The sequence below is a fragment of the Gorilla gorilla genome, chromosome 15, assembly GCF_029281585.2.
Source record: "Gorilla gorilla gorilla isolate KB3781 chromosome 15, NHGRI_mGorGor1-v2.1_pri, whole genome shotgun sequence".
Lineage (NCBI taxonomy): Eukaryota > Metazoa > Chordata > Mammalia > Primates > Hominidae > Gorilla > Gorilla gorilla.
The window spans coordinates 123468466-123485989 of record NC_073239.2 but is presented as its reverse complement, the minus strand read 5'-3'; the positions used below and the strand labels follow the sequence as shown (position 1 = coordinate 123485989).

Below are 17524 nucleotides of genomic sequence, written 5' to 3'. Positions count from 1 at the left end.
AAACAAATTAGCCACAACAACAAAAACAACAGCAAAAAACAATTCCATAAAACAATAAGCTAACGACATAAACAGACCATCCTCAAAATAAGATATACAAATGGCCAATAAACATGAAAAAAATGCTCAACATCACTAATGATCAGGGAAATGCAAATCAAAACCACAATGCAAATGCAAATCAATACCACATTACTCCTGCAAGAATAGTCATAATCAAAAAATAAAAAAATAGATGTTGGTGATGATGCAGCGAAAAGGGAACACTGGCGGGAATGTAAACTAGTACAACCACCATGGAAAACAGTGTGGAGATTCCTTAAAGAAAAAAAGTAGAACAAATATTTCATCCAGCAGTCCCATTACTGGGATCTACCCAGAGGAAGTCACCATACAAAAAAGATACTTGCGCATGCACATGCATGTTCACAGCAGCACAATTCGCAATTGCAATAATATGGCACCGGTCCAAATGCCCATCAGTCAATGGGTGGATAAAGAAATTGTGATACACACACACACACACCATTTTATATATATATATGTAATTTTATATATATACATATTTTATATATGTACATATATACATGTGTATATGTGTATATATGTATAGATGTATATATGTATATATATACACATATATATGTGTGTATATATATATATATACATATATATGTGTGTATATATATATATATATATATATTTACCATGGAATATTATTAAGCCGTAAAAAGGAACAAAATAATGACAGTCACAGCAACCTGGATGGAACTGGAGACCATTATTCTAAGTGAAGTAACTCAGAAGTGGGAAACTAAACATTGTATGTTCTCACTCATACGTGGGAAATAAGCTATGAGGATGCAAAGGCATAAGAATGATACAATAGACTTTGGGGACTTGGAATAGATGAGGGGGGCTGAGGGATAAAAGACTACAAATTGGGTACAGTGTATACCGTTCGGGTGATGGGTGCGCCAAAATCTCATAAATCATCACCAAAGAAATTACTCATGTAACCAACCCCTACCTCTTCCCCCAAAACCTATGGAAATAAAAATAAAATTATGTAAAGTAAAATAAAATAAAGGTATATTTGGCTGACAGTTCTGCAGGCTGTACAAGAAGCATAGTGCTGGCATCTGCTTCTGTCGATGGCCTCAGGAAGTTTTCAATTGTGGCAGAAGGTGAAAAAGGAGCACGTATGTCAATGGCGAGAGGAGAGAAGAAAAGGCAGAAAATTAAGGTTGTTGGGTGGGTGCCATGCTCCTTAAACAGCCAGGTATCATGTGAACGAATAGAATGAGAACACACTCATTACCACAGGAAGGGCATCAAGGCTTTTATGAGAGATCCGTGCTCATGACCCAAAAACCTCCCTCTAGGTCCTACCTCCAACACCTGAGATAACATTGCAACATGAGATCTGAAGTGAACAAGCATCCAAACTATATCAGTTACCTACAAAAAACTCACTCCAATTGTAATGATGCACTTATGTTGAATATGAAGGTATGGAAAAAGTTATGTAATGCAAATAAAAACTAACTTCACCTGGAGTAGCTATACTTGTAGTGGATAAACCAGACTTTAAGTTAAAAGCTGCAAAGACAGACAAAGAAGGACACTATGTATAAATAAAGAGTTCAACCCAGGAAGAAGGCATAAGAATTTTAAAGATATATACCCAACGATACAGTACCCTGGTATGCAGAGCAAATGTTATCAGATCTAAAAGGGGAGATAGACACCAATACAATAATTGCTGGCAACTTCAATCCCTCACTGAAAGCATTGCACAGTTTATCCAAAGAGAAAATGAACAGAAAATTTCAGATTAAAATTGCACCAGAGGCCAGGCACAATAACTCACATCTGTAATTCCAGCACTTTGGGAGGCTAAGGCAGGTGGATTGGTAGAGAGCTCAGGAGTTTGAGACTAGCCTGGGTAGCATGGCAAAACCCTGTCTCTACAAAAAAATAAATAAATAAAAAATAAAAAACAGCCAGTGTGGTAGCATGTGCCTAAAGATCCAGCTACCCAGGAGGCTGAGGTGGGAAAATCACCAGAACCCAGGGAGACAGAGGCTCCATAGAGCCCTGATGGCACCCATGCACGCCCTCCTGGGCAACAGAGCGAGACTGTATCTCAAAAACAATAATTGCACCACAGACTGAACGGACTCAACAGATACTTACAGAACACTTCGCCAAACAGCAGCAGATTGCACATTCTTTTTAACAGCACAATGAACATCCTCCAGAATTTAATATATATTTGGACACAAAAAAGTCTCGAAATTGTAAAAATATCAAAGCCATATCAAGTATCATTTCCAAACACAATGAAATAAACTAGAAACCCTAGAGGATGGAATATTTGAAACAATGCAAATATATGAAAATTAAACAGCATGCTTCTGTGTGACCACTGGATAAAGGAATAACTTAAAATGAAACTTTAAAAATTTATTGAAATAAATAAAAATAGAAATACAATATAGCAAAAGCTACTGGTTACAGCTAAAGCAATATTAAGAGAAAAGTTTCTAGCAATAAACACCTAAATCAAAAAAGTAGAAAGATGTCTCAAAAACCACCCACCTATGTGTCTTAAGAACTAGAGAAGCAAGAATAAACAGAATTCATAATTGTAGAAAAAATAGACAGTAAATATCAGAGCAGAATTTTAAAATACAGAAAAAAAATTCTATAGAGGATCAGCAAGGCCGGGCACGGTGACTCATGACTGTAATCCCAGCTTTTTGGGAGGCCGAGGGGGGCGGATCACGAGGTCAGGTGATTGAGACCATCTTGGCCAACATGGTGAAACCCCGTCTCTACTAAAATACAAAAAATTAGCCAGGCGTGGTGGCACACACCTATATTCCCAGCTACTTGGGAGGCTGAGGCAGGGGAATCCCTCGAATCTGGGAGGCCGAGGTTGCAGTGAGCTGAGATCGCGCCACTGTACTCCAGCCTGGCAACAGAACAAGACTCCATCTCCAAAAATAAATAAATAATAACAAAAGGGATCAGCAAAACAGTTGTTTTCTTGAAAACGTAAAAAAGCAAGAAGGCATTATCTAGATTAACTACAAATGAAAAGAGAAAATGCCCACACACATACAATCAGAAATGAAAAAAGAGACATCACAATGATACCACAAAAATACAAAAGATCATTAGACGGTATTATGAACAACTATATGCTACAGAAAATTCAAGAACCTAGAGGAAATGGATAAATTCATGAACACATGCAAACTACCAAGACTGAACCAAGAAGAAGTAGAGAGCCTAAACAGAACAATGAATAACAGGAGATAATAATAATGAAAAGTCTCCCATCACAGAAATGTTCAGGACCTGATGGTTTCACAGTTGTGTTCTACTTAAAAAAAATCACGAAAACAGATTATTGTTAAACTATTCAAAAAATTGAAGAAAAATTATTTAATTATAATTTTAATATTATTTTTAAAATTTCAACTTTTATTTCAGGTACAGGGGGTACATATGCAAGTTTTTTTACATGGGCATATTGTGTGATGCTGAGGTTTGGGGTATGGATCCCCTCACCCAGGGAGTTAGCATAGTACCCAATAGTCAGTCTTTCAACCCATGCACCTCTCTCTCCCTCCCCACTCCAGCAGTTCACAGTGCCTATTGTTTCCATGGTCATGTCCACATGTGCTCAACCTTTAGCACTCACTTTCAAGTGAGAACATGTGGTATTTTGTTTCCTTTTTCTGTGTTAACTTGTTTACGACTATGACCTCCAGCTGCATCCATGTTGCTGCAAAGGACATGATTTTGTTTCTTTTGTGACAGAGTCTCGCTCTCTCACCAGGCAGGAGTGCAGTGACGCGATCTCAGCTTACTGCAACCTCTAACTCCCTGGTTCAAGTGATTCTCCCGCCTCAGCGTCCCGGGTAGCTGGGATTACAGGCATGTGCCACTATGCCCAGCTAAATTTTGTATTTTTAGCAGAGACGGGGTTTCACTATATTGGCCAGGATGATCTTGATCTCCTGACCTCATGATCCATCTGCCTCAGCCTCCCAAAGTGCTGGGATTATAGGTGTGAGGCACCACACTTTTTTTTTTATGAATGTGTGGTATTTTATGATTTTATATTGCATACATACCATTTTATTCATCTAATACATCATTGATTGGCACCTAGATTGATTCCGTATCTTTGCTGTTGTGAATAGTGTGGCAAGAGGCATGAGTGCATGTGCATTTTTTGGTAGAATGATTTATTTTACTTTGGCTATATACCTAATGATGGGATTGCTGGGTCAAACAGTAGCTCTGTTTTAAGTTCTTTGAGAATTCTCTAAACTGCTTTGCACAGTGCTAAACTAATTTACATTTCCACCACCCATGTATGTGTTCCCTTTTCTTCACTTCCCACCCAGCAGCTGTTTTTTGTTTAACTTTTTTCATATTAGCTATTATGACTGGTCTGAGATGGTATTTCATTGTTGTTTTTATTTGCATTTCTCTGATAATTAATGATGTTGGAAATTTTTTTCATGTCTGTTGGCCACTGAGATTGACAGGCTTACAAGTGTCTTAGTCCAGCAGTTTTCAGTAACAGGCTATCCACTTTCATTTTCTCTTCCTCACATGCCCCATTTCTGGGTTGTCCATCCCAACCAACAGTTACTGCTGGAGCTGCATCCACTAGCCCGCTTCCATGGGCTGTCAGGAGCACATTGCAAGGGTGACACACACAATGATCCATCTCTGCAGAGCCAACTCTCCTTCTCCAGAGATTCATCCAAGAAACAATTCTGACTATACCTGAGCTCTGTGACATCTGAGGACATGGTTTGTATTACTGTGCAAGACAAACAGTGAGAGGAAGTCAGTGTGAGTCCAGACATAAACCTTCCTGCTGAGAACAATGGAAAGCTTTTCTTCTAAGATAAGGAATAAGAAAAGAATGCCCAGTCTTAATACTTCTAATCAGCATATTGATGATAGTTTTAACCATAGAAATTTGAGAAAGAAAAAAATAGTAAACGGCATAGAAATTGAGGGGAATAAGTTAAACTGTTTCTGTTTACAGACAATATAACTTTATAAATTCCAAAAAAAATTAAAAATTCTGAAAAAACAGCCACTGAAAACTAACAAACAAATTTAGTAACATTGCAGTATACAAAATTTATATGGAAGACTCAGTAGTGTTACTAAAAACTAGCAATTAACTATTTAAAAATCATAAGACAATGTCAGTTGCATTTACAATAATATTAAATAACTTACTTAGTGGCCATGCACAGTAGTTTACACCTGTAATTCTTGTACTTTGGGAGGCAGGGGAGAATCACTTGAAGCTAGGAGTTTGAGACCCGCCTGGGCAACACAGCAAGACCAATATCTATTTCTAAAAATCACTTAGAAAAAATGTTGGTCAAATAAGTGAAAATCTGTGCATTGAAGACTATATGACATTGATGAAATAAATAAATCTATATGCAAATATATGGGAAACTATTCCATATTCACAGATTGAAGATAATAATACTGTTAACATGTCTATACTACCCAAAGCAATCTACAGATCCAAAGCAATTTCTATAGAAATGACATTTTCGACAAACTATTTTTTAAATGATAAAATTGAATCACAAAAGACCCCAGATGTCCAAAGTAACATTGAATACAAACATCAAAGCTGGGGGGAGGTTTCCTAGTACCTGAACTGCAAATATGCTATGAAACTACAATAATAAAACTGCATGCTGCTGACTTTCTAAATAAACTTAAATATTCTGAATTGAAGTTATTTGACAATTTCTTCTATCATTTTATCTTTACTAAAGTGTTACATGAGTGTTTATCTAGAGAGATAATGTGCAAAGAGTCTTCCTGGGTGGGAAAATCCCATAAGCGTCTCCAGGAGCTCCGAGCTCTCTCTAGGCTTCTCAGTATGTTCAGGTTCAAGAGACAGATAGAATTCTCTCAGCCCTTCACTGCTTTTTGCCCTCTTGAAGATCAGAAAGCCAGCACATGCTTTGTGGGGACATAATAGAGGGGACCAAAATAGACACTTTCAGCAAACCCACTATAACAAGTTCTGCTGCCCATGGGCATCTTCTCCAGGTACATGTTGGTCGCTAGACCCTCAGGCTCACCTACACCATGTGGAGGAGGACCTCTACCCACCCTCATTTCAGCACAACTACCGTGTAGCTCAGCATCAGTAGGTCACACTACAATACATTAAACATCCTTCAGCTAACTATTTATTGAGGTTTTCATTTGTCCATATGCTATCAATATTGGGCAGTTTCAAATGACAACCTAGAGGACTTAATGATAGTTAAATTTATGTCTTCTATTATGGAAAAACATCCCTTACCTAATGACAGGTTCAGCTGTTTTTGCCAAGATGGTGGCTCTTCCCTGGCCTGCTAGTCTCCTACATGAGAAGCATCAATGAACTGGGCAGCACCACAAACTTGTCAAGTGATCACTGGGAATGATGTCAGCTACAGAGGATGGGGTAGGGTTGCTCATACCTATGCTCCTTACTTCTAGGACACATCAGGTGCCTATGGATTTAGAGCATGTCTGCACCCTGGTGGACTGCACACCTTACCCAGGGAGAAAGGTCTCTGAGTGTGGGTGGCAAGCCACCTAGGTGCCGAGGTAAGAGACCGAGGGCACAAGCTGTTCCAGTATAATAAAATATATAAAATAAGAAGTTATACTAGATATAGATCATAGATATGATTATATATGAATATCATTAATCATTAGTTTATAGCAATTACTCTTTATCCCAATGTTATTAATAATCCTCGCTCTATAATCATAACCTAGGAAAAACCAAGCCATACAGAGATAGGAGTGGAAGGGACACGGTGAGAATTGACCAGAAGACAAGACTGCGAGCCTTCTGTTATGCCCGGACAGGGCCACCAGAGGGCTCCTTGGTCTAGCGGTAATGCCAGCTTCTGGGAAGATGCCCGTTGCCAAGCAGACCATGGTCTAGCGGTAGCATCAGTGTCAAGGAAAAACACCCGCTACTTAGCAGACCAGGAATGGGAGTCTCCCTTTCCCCAGGGGAGTTTAGAGAAGACTCTCCTCCTCCACCTCTTGTGTAGGGCATCAGTCAGGCCCGCCCGAGTTATCTGGAGGCCTAATCATCTCCCTCTGATGCTGTGCTTCAGTGGTCACTCTCCTAGTCTGCTATCATGTTCTATCCTGTATACCTGGCTCTGCCTTTTAGATAACAGTAGCAAAATTAGTGACAGTACTAAAAGTCTCTGATATGCAGAAATGATGGCATAAGCTGTCTGTCTCTCTCCCTCTCTCTCTCTCTGCCTCAGCTGTCAGGCAGGGAAGGGACCCCTGTCCAGTGGACACATGACCACTTGACCTTACCTATCACTGGAGATGACTCACACTCTTTACCCTGCCCCTTTTGCTTTGTGTCCAATAAATATCAGTGTGGCCAGACATTCGGGGCCACTACCAGTCTCCATGTCTTGGTGGTAGTGGTCCCCTGGGCCCAGCTGTCTTTTCTTTTATCTCTTTGTCTTGTGTCTTTATTTCTACAATCTCTCGTCTCCGCACACAGGGAGAAAAACCCACCGACCCTGTGGGGCTCGTCCCTACATCTGAGCTTCTCAATGGAGGTCTACTTCTCTATGAGACTAGCACCTTCTGTGGAGTCTCATGCTGAATGTCTTCTTCTTGATTATGGTACTGTAATTAGAAACCCTTACAGAATAAACTACAAAACAAAAATGATACTACCTTCTTCAGACATGACAATTCTACCTAATGTGCACAACTGGACCTATTGCAATCTTAGCCAGGAGAGGATGCAGGCATAAAGCAGATGATTTTCTGATTGTTCCACCCTACCAGGTTATATTGAACAGTGGACACAGGATTCAAGAGGTACTGATTATTAATCCAGTAAGGAAATTATAGAATAGTCCCAAGTCTAGCCAGAGAAGAGTAGCTGAAGACAGTACTTTCCCTGCAGCTCTGAGATTCACTAAAATGTCCAGCTCTGTCCCTCACTCATGAATATCACAGACTAAAGGACACCCTTCCCACAGCATTGGCTCTCCATGAAGATCTGAAATTGATGCCCAGGCCTCAGGGTCTGCTGACAGAGCTGTGACAGTGGGAGTGGAACTCACACAGAGCAAAACAGAGTGTGTTGCATAATAAGGCTGTGCAACATTTTCATAATGGAGGGAATCTCTTGGTTCCAGGAAGATGACAATTTAATATGTCTCAGGCCTGTGGAGCTCTCTTTAGGAGCTTTGTGTGTGGCTTCTTTGTATACTGTGGCTCCAGGAACTCCAGCGAGGGAAGAGATTCGTCACCTCCTGTGCGAAGGGGGCTGAAGCGAGGAAGACAAGTGGCCTGGCTTCCACAGAACCCATAAGCTAAAACACTCCGAGTTCCCTCGACTGCAAGAAATGCAGCTGTCATCACGGTTTCAAGTGCCAGAGTCTTTAATGATTATGTTTCAATTCATGAGAGTGCCAGGAAAATTCCACCAGTATGAACTACTCAAATATGTTATTTTGTAACATTACTTCATTGCTTGCTCTCATTTCCTCCATGTTTCTGAAAAAGCAAAGTTTCCATGCTTTATCATCTGCACTAATGAGGCCATATTTAAGCTATATTTTCATATGAACGTCTCTTGAAGATTTTAAAATAGAACAAATGTTGAACAATATGCTTAAAAGGAAAAAAATAAAGCAGTCTACGTTGACTCGTGACATTGATAATTTATATTAGATTATATTGGTTGCTTATTTAGTTGGTCATGGGAGAAGAGCCTTCTTTCCAGCCAAAGAATACTAAGAACTCCCTCTCCTAATGACGAATTTCAGCTGATCTTGCTGAGAATATTTAGCAAGAAGACAGAAACAGAGACTCCTAAAGGGAGCTCCAGAGTCCTGAGATATATTTAAGTTTTCATTTTCCTGGAACCCAGAGATTCCCCACTGTTCTACAAGACAAGACCCCATTCTATGACCCTGTCTGAGGAGAGCTCAGGGGCAGTGAGCTCCCCCTCACATTACCCCTTCACCCTATGCCCCTGGGGCTCTGTCCATGCAAATAAGTCCCGGGTTCAAGAACGAATAGAGGCAGGGCTGTGAGTGTTATGCTGTGTGCTGGCTCTGAGCTGGGGTCTCTAGCAGCACTCTCCACATCCATAGATACATGGCCCCTCCGCTACTCCTTCTCTGCCTGCTGGCTGCCCTCTGTGGTGAGTTACTCATGGTTTCATAAGTGGGGAGACACGGGATGAGACAAATGTGTCTGTGACTCACAGATGTTCTCTATTCTCAGGGGTTCACAGTGAGGACCACCTTGTGCAATGGGAGGAAGAAGTAGTGGTCCCCTTGGTCATGCTCAGCCTCACCCGTGCCGCCTATGCACATTCAATTTCTGAACAATTTGTTTCCTGGATCCACCATCTCCCATCAAAAGGTCTTCAGTGTGTTGGTGTGATATGGGTTAAGGGAAACACTAAGCCCCAACCTTCAGGGCAGAGCTAGCATCTCCAGAAACACATAGTAAAAAACAAGAAAACTTACAGCTGAGAAGTGTGATGGCTGGGGATGCAGGCGTGTATTACTGTGCTCAAGGCACTGTGACTCGAATCCAGAGTGAACTCAGACACAAACCTGCCCTGCAGGGGTTCTTGGGACCACAAGGGGAAGGATCAGGTTACCAGGGTGTACTTAGAAACCACTGAACCGGGTCAGGCACAGGAGGTGGGGGTCAGGGCTCCTCCCCAGGGAAGGGCTTTTAATCTCCATGCCTTGTAAACCTCTGACAAGCCAGGCAGACACAGACATATTTTTAAACTATGGAAACAGATGTACCTTTCATTTTGAAGGAAAAAGATCATAAGTGTGAAAGCGAAACTTACCAAGGGCCAGGTACTGGAATAACTGTAATCTACATAATCACTCTAAGAATTCTGAGAATTTACAAGTGCAATCATCCTCATTTCATAAACTCACCTTAAATAAGAGCTAACTGATCCCATATATTCTGATTTTGTTTATTTCTTCAACACTTTATTATCTTCAAGGCATTTCACTGATGTCAATTTTAGAAGAATCATATGCAAACAGCCCCTCGTGGTGGTTGAAAGCCCACAGCCTCTCCAGTCCTGTGGATATTTCTGGATGTTCTCAGAGTCTCCATTGTCTGTAGAGAAGAATTGTCCCAATAGTTATTTCACTTTTGTCTTCCACAAAGTTGGAAAGATGGGGATCACTCAGGGGAATCAAGATCAACAAATAGAAAGCCTGAACCCACCATATACAAGATAGGATGTATTTTTTTAGGAATATATTAATTCCCAGACCCTCAGGCTCACATACCTCATGTGGAGGGGAACACACATCCACTCCTTCACTCAAGCCAAGCTGGCCATGCAGCTCAGCTTCTGCAGGCTCAGGACTGCAAGCTCTCCAGTGTGGGAGTGGAGCTAATGGGAGGTGAGGCCAAGTCTCTGCCCTCACAGAGTCTCATGATGAAGATCTGATTAAATATTTCCACAGTAACATTTCTTTGGATATATAAATGTAGAATATATTTTGAAATAATGAATGATGTATCTTCTGATGGATTCATGTTGGGGAGGTGATAGAGGAAAAATAAAGGTAATTTTCAATTTCTGCTCCCAGCTACAGCACTTGATTTTGATTTAGTGCATGACTGTTTGAAATTTTTTGATGCAGTCAACTTCAGCAGCCCAGACCTGGAAGCCCAGCCAATAAGTGCTCCAGATTGGGAAATTTAAACTGATGGGAGCTGTTTCATGGAGGAGGAAAAATGCTGAGCCAGTTGTGCGATCATAACTATTGACTGGATAATAGAAGCCTGTGCCCTTTCTGCCAGTACCTCTGGTCCAAAACCTGAGCTAATCACCCTCACCAAGTTGAGTAAACATTGACACCTATACTAAGTACACCTTCATGGTGGTGCATGCTCATGGGGCCATCTGGAAAGAAAGAGGCCTTGTCTCATCAGGAAATAAGGACATTAAACACCCAATAGAAATGGTGTTAAACTACTAGAGGTGTGTTCTCATCCTTTTCATCCTCCATTATGCATTGCCCTGAGCACCCAAAAGATGACTCATTGGCACCTAAAGGAAATCAGACTGCAGAAAAGGCTGAGAAGTGAGCAGTGCAGGATGCACACCTGCTATAAGCTTTGATTCCGCATCTGGAGTTTCCATAGTTCAAACACCATTATACTAAATAGACAAGAAGCATGCCTGCGACTGGGGATTTGGTAAAACAGATCCAGATTTATTCTGAAAAACTAATGCTTATGGATTATTCTTACTCTCCGAGGCCCTGGTCTACAGTTTTAAAACATTTACATGAGGGCACACACTCCAAATGAGATTCCCTTGCAGACTTTGTATGACCATGTGTCAGAATGGTCAGAAAACTGTCCAGAAAGTCACATAGGAGTGTGTTTTGTGTGCCAAAAATATCTTTGAGACTGAACAAAATCTTTGCAATGGAGAGGTACAACACAGAGAACTGTGACTCTTGGAAGACTGGCAAGTGGATTCACTCGCATGCCTGTGGCCAGTGGCAACTATAAATTCCTCCTGATTGTTGTAGACATTGTTTCAAGATGGGTAGAAGCATATCTCACCAAGTCCCAAAGAGCCACATGACTGGCTAAAGCATAATTCAAGGAAATCGTTGCCAGGTTTGGACTCCCATGCACTATACATAGTGACAATGATCTTTCTTTTATTTCAGAGTTTACTCAAAAGGTAAGTCAAGCACTGCAAATCGAATGGAAACCACAGTCATCATGGAGACCACAGTCAGCAGTAAAGAAATAAAAGATAAACAACACCTTGAAGAAGACAATAGCCAAACTCAGGCAGGAAATTGACCTGCGTTGGGATAGATTTTTTCTTATTGCCTTGTTCTGGGGCAGAATGGTGCCCTGAAGTGGGCTTGGGAAAAGTCTCTTTGAAATTATATATAGGAGGCCTTAACAGCACCTTTGGAGCTGGTAAATGAGCCCAGAGTTAAACCATATGTGCAGATTGGTGCAGACCTTGCTAACTGCACATCAGCTTGCTATTTCCAGGCCTGTTTATTCCACAGTGAGCCTCTTCACCCCTTCCATCCAAGAGACAAGATGCCACTACAGTCTTGGAAAAGTCAAAAACAAGATCAGCAGCTGACTGAAAGGTGGAACGGACCCCACGATGTGCTACTGATTAACCTTTGTTCAGTTAAGTTATCCAATGTAAAGCCATGGGTGCATTGCTGTTGGAAAAAACCTGCCCCACCTCAATTTGACCCCACAGAACAGACTACCTGGTCACATAAGCCTAAGGAAAACCTGAAGTTGCTGATAAAGAGGAGACAAGAAGACAGATAGGTAATACCCTTCTGTTAATATGAAATTCTTAATGAGTTCTATAGTTGTAAATACATTATTTCTCCTTATTAAAACTAATCTTTTTTGCTGAATGGGTGGAAGATGGTGGCTTCCCTGCAAAAGAAAACATAGTTGGTTCTGTAAAGAGTTCGCCCATTTCTTCCACTATAGGCCTGCCCTGGCATAATACAAGCTCCCATCTTAAGAATTTATGATTTTCCATCCATTGGAGAAGCCATCTTTTCCATCTATTATAAAAACAGAAGACACTTCATTAATAGCACTCCCACTATAGGCTATGCCATATCCAGTGAGGTAGGATGGCTGACAGTGGTGCGAATCCAAGTAATTGGTCAAGCACTGCTATGTGTGAAGAAACACCACAGCATACTCTACACTGTCACTCATGATATGGAATTGTTGCCTCCTTAGCAATGTAACTGAGCCCTTAATATGTGGCTGGGATGACAAGGCAATGCCAGCCTGCAGAGTGGAACCTGTTCTTCCCTCTGGGGTTAGCTATCGCCTGTGGCACTCATGGCTGGCCCTACTTTCCTTACAACTGGACTAAAAGAAGCAACTGGATATGACCTTATATCCCAGGATGTAACTGTCCAAAGTGCATTCTCTTTATGTCAACTGGAAAAGTGTGAAAGACAGACACTACTGACATAAACAGACATCCTAGTTGTTCTGCCCACTAGCCAGCTCTTCCCCCCAGGTGGCAGTCATAGATTTAGAATTGCAAGTAGAGGCCCTGGCTAAGCAAACCACCAGTCCCTTTAACAACACCTACCATGCCATCATCATTCTTACTGAAGAAACTTCACAGATTTGACAAGTGACACTATGAAGCTATATGACCCTAGGTATTGCAACTACAGCCAAAGGTAACACTTGTGTATTAACGAACACTGAATGTCGCATATATATACAAGATTACTCCCACAATATAACTCAAGCTATGCAAGCATTAGATACCCATATTTCTGCGAGATGGATGCCCTCTCTCAGGACCCCGTGACAGCATGGTTTAGTTGACTTCCTAACACATGGAAGAGTTTCATACATAGTAGAGCTGGTATACTGTTCATTGCTATCTTCAGTTGCTATGGATTTTATTGCTATCTTGCACTTTAAGTGAGAATGTAATACTGACCTTCTCAAAAACTCCTAGGTCCTTGCACCATAATGCTCCAACAAACACCTACTGTAATTCCGGAGACTCCACAATATTTCCAACTCCAGTTTAATGGATTCCCTTCCAATACATACAAGCTACGCCCTTTCTAAAGAAGTAGCCAGAATGACTATGACACATGTTTTCCATAGAAACGAAATGGAATTTGACAGTGGGGAATGATATACAGGCAGCTTAATTTCAAAATGCATTTTAAACTTATTTTTTGAGGTTTTAATATTATTTTTATACTCCCTGAAACCTGAAATTTCACACTTACATTTTAATTCAGACTTAATAGCAACAAATAACCAGAACACATGAATTGCCTGTAATCTCTATACCTTGTACTGTAAGCCACATTTCAAGTGTAACCTTACTTGTCAGCACAGTATGTTTACCATAGGCATAATTGCTTGTCCTGACCGTCCAGAAGGCAGGGTGGTATTAAGTATGCGGCCTCTGAAGCTGGGAAGTCTGGCTTTGTATACTGTCTCTGCCACTGCTAACTGGAGGACAATGGGCCAGTTACTTCCTGTACCCCAGTTTTCTCATATGTAAAGTAGGGTTGTTGTAAGAATGAAATTAGTTAATATTTAGTACCTAACAACTAGTAGGCATTACATGGTAGCTATTGGTATTGCTATCGTCAGAGAACACACAGGAGTCCGTTGTTATTTTTACCCGCCCCTACAAACAAAATGTGTAAGACACTAGACATGGTAGCTCTGTAACAGGGTTTGTCATGTATTAAACTATGTACCCAAATGATATGGCAAAGTCCTGACAACCAGCACTTCAGAACATGTCCTTATTTGGAAATATGGTAGCTGGAGATGTTATTAGTGAAGATGAGGTCTTACTTGAGCAGGGCAGGCCCTCAATGTGGGAAGATGGGTGTCTTTCTAAGTACAAGGATATTTGGACACAGAGACACAGACATACAGTGTGCCATATGACAGCAGAGGCAAAGATCAGAGTGGTGCAGCACTAAACCAATGTATGTCCGGGATTACCAGTCACCTCCACAAGTGAGGAAAGGGCAAGGAAGAATTCTCCTGAGTCTCAGAGGGAATGCAGCCCAGCTCACACTTGATTTTGGACGTCTAGTCTCTAGAACTGTGAGAGAATACAGTCCTGTCATTTTTAAGCCACCCAGTTTGTAGTATTTCATTTTGGCAGCCCTAGGAAATTAATACAGAGTTCTTCACCCAAAAGGAAGCACTCTTTCTCACAAACAGTCAAAGTCCTGGATGACGGACAACCTGGAGACTGCAAACCTCCAAGGAATCAAAGGAGGTTCTATAAAGTCTAGGGGCCCCATCTTTCAAAGGCTGCTCCTCAAGTCCACACCCACACTTTGGAAGGAGAATCCTGCTCTTGGACATGGGATCCTTAGTGAGCCAACTGCCAATAATCCAACATCGTCATGAATTAAAGATCTCTGACATTTCCTCTTCACCAAGGGGAATTCTGTCAAGTAGTTAAGTAAAACCCTTCTTCAGTAATCTCCACACCAAACAGTACTGCACGGCTTGGGACGCCTCAGGAAACTTATAATCATAGCAGAAGAAAAAGGGGAAGCAAGGCAGTCATACATGGTGGCAGAAGAGAGGTTAAACTTTTCTGTCTCTCTTGGGTGTAAAGATATAATCTTGAGGCAAACAGCAGAATCAATTTTCTTACGCCTTGAAATAGACTCCACCTTTCTCCCTTTCACCATAAATATTCCCTTCACATTAATCTAACTTTATGTTTGCATCGAACTCTGTGCCTTTTTGGAAGTTCCGGAAGCTAATTTGAGACAGACAGACAAAGTCGGGAGACCCTGATGCAGAATTCCAGAGGTGACTTCAAGGTTGCTAGTTAACAACCCAGGCATTGCCGAGATGATGCCAGCCCAAGATCCAGGTGGACTGGGATGCCAGAGAGCCGCCAGAACAAGACGCACAGACCTGGTTCTCAGCCCAAATCTTGCATGCCTTTCTTATCAACTTTTCCTTTTTTAAACCCCTGCCTTTCCTTCAAAATTGAAGTGGTTGCTTTGGATGGGAATGCGGTCACTTCCCCTTTACCATTATGGTTAATACAATAATCTGTGCACCAGATCTCGCTCTTGTTAATTGGATCCTGCAGGTGGCAGATTCCGGACCAGAGTGAGGTGAGAAACTGAATGCACATACTGGGTGGTTCACAGACACGGTGTTCTGTGAAGTTTATGGGTGGATTCCTGGGGAAGCCTGCAAGCCTGTTAGTGATTAGCAGAACCGCATCCAGCTACTGGGATCTGCACGCCAGGTGCCGTGAGCCCCTCACCATGTTCCCTGGTCCCAGCTGCCCGCGGATGGTTCAGCCTTGACAACGGGCTCGGTGTTCTGGGTGGTGGGAGAGCAAGGGGGCCCCTTGGGCAGCGTGCTACAGGGCTGTGAATCCAGGGGCCCACCCGGTGTTCCCTGTGGAGTCACTGAGGGAATGAGGGGCTTCTCAGGGCACAGAGCTGTGCCGCCTTTGTGCAGTGGTGGCTGAATACAGTGACACTGGGCGCGTGGAGAAGCGGGGCAAGGTCAGTTCACTGGACCCTCCGCCCTGAGCCTCAGATGAGCCGGGGATCCCCATACAGGCCCGGCCTCTGCCCTGCGGACACTGGAGCCTTTGCTGTGGCCGCCACCGAGGAGCCTTGACCTCAAAGCAGCGGGAACCTCTCTACTCACCTCGGGAACCTGAAGGCAGCGGCGGCCTCTCCCAGCCAGGACCTCGCCGGCCTCCGGGTCTCCAGGCCCAACCCTGTACAACATAAAGGAAGTCCGCGCTGAGCTACCGGCGGGACACAGCGCCGTTGGGTGGGCGGGCGCGGAGGGGCGGGAAGCACCCGGCAGCTGCCACAGAGATGCGCGGAGGCTGTCGGGAAGTGGGCGGTCCGGGAGGCGCGGGGCTGTCGGGAAGTGGGCGGTCCGGGGACGCGCGGGGGATGGCGGGACGTCGGCGATCCGGAGATGCCAGGGGGCAGCTGGGACGTGGGCGGTCTGGAGAGGCGCGGGGGCAGCTGAGATGCAGGTGGTCCGGAACGCGCGGGGGCTGGCGGGTTGTGGGCGGTCCGGGGATGCGAGGGGGCAGCTGGGACGTGGGCGTTCTGGGGACGCGTGGGGTCGCCAGGAAGCGGGGTCTAGGACTTAGATCCGCCTTCTCTTCAGGCCATGCAGCCCCGAAGCTCCGAATCTTGGGATGACTGCTGTCCATGTTGGAAGGGACCCTCCCAGTCCTGGCAAGGTTCAAAGGCCTTAGGGCAAGAAATGTTAGTAGAGTCCTGGAAGACGATGTGGGGAACGGGTAGCGGCCACCGGATGGTGATTGTTCTTCTACAAGACCTTGACATGGATGGGGAGAAACAGAGAAGAACCTTCCAAGTTTGTCCCACTGGACATGCACACCACACTTTACCAGCCCTTTCTAGGAGGCCTGTGCATAACACATGAAAAAGCCGCTCTCGACCTTCCCCTGACCTTTCAACAGAAAACATTTGCTGCATCTAACCCGCCTAGATGTAAGGAGGTTCCCAAATATATGACAGAGTCAGAAAATTACACGTCTTGTAAGTTACCATGTGCTTGTCTTTTGTTTTCCGGTTTTTTGTTGTTGTTGTTGTTTTGTTTTTTGTTTTTGAGACGGAGTCTCACTCTGTCGCCCAGGCTGGAGTGCAGTGGCAGGATCTTGGCTCACTGCAACCTCTGCTTCCTGGGTTGCAACAATTCTACTGCCTCAACCTCCCGAATAGCTGGGATTGCAAGTGTGCACCACCATGCCTGGCTAATTTTTGTAGTTTTTAGTAGAGATGGGGTTTTGCCACATTGGCCAGGCTGGTCTTGAACTCCTGACCTCAGGTGAGCCACCCACCTTGGCCTCTCAAAA

The 17524-nt window shown here is 43.0% G+C and overlaps 1 long non-coding RNA gene across 3 annotated transcripts; it reads right to left on the bottom strand.

Annotated features, from left to right (window-relative positions):
- Nucleotides 1-3483: 3483 nt before the first annotated feature.
- LOC101124557 (uncharacterized) lies at nucleotides 3484-16532 on the bottom strand. Of its 3 annotated transcripts, none has more exons than XR_002002599.4 (3): nucleotides 16330-16528; nucleotides 10032-10221; nucleotides 3484-4852 (listed from the first exon to the last, which is right to left on the bottom strand). It is a non-coding gene; the product is annotated as an uncharacterized lncRNA (long non-coding RNA). The 3 variants fall into 3 exon arrangements; XR_008671434.2 differs by having other exon boundaries at nucleotides 3645-8616; nucleotides 16330-16532; XR_010130865.1 differs by lacking the exon at nucleotides 3484-4852 and adding an exon at nucleotides 5289-5414 and having other exon boundaries at nucleotides 16330-16478.
- Nucleotides 16533-17524: the final 992 nt, after the last annotated feature.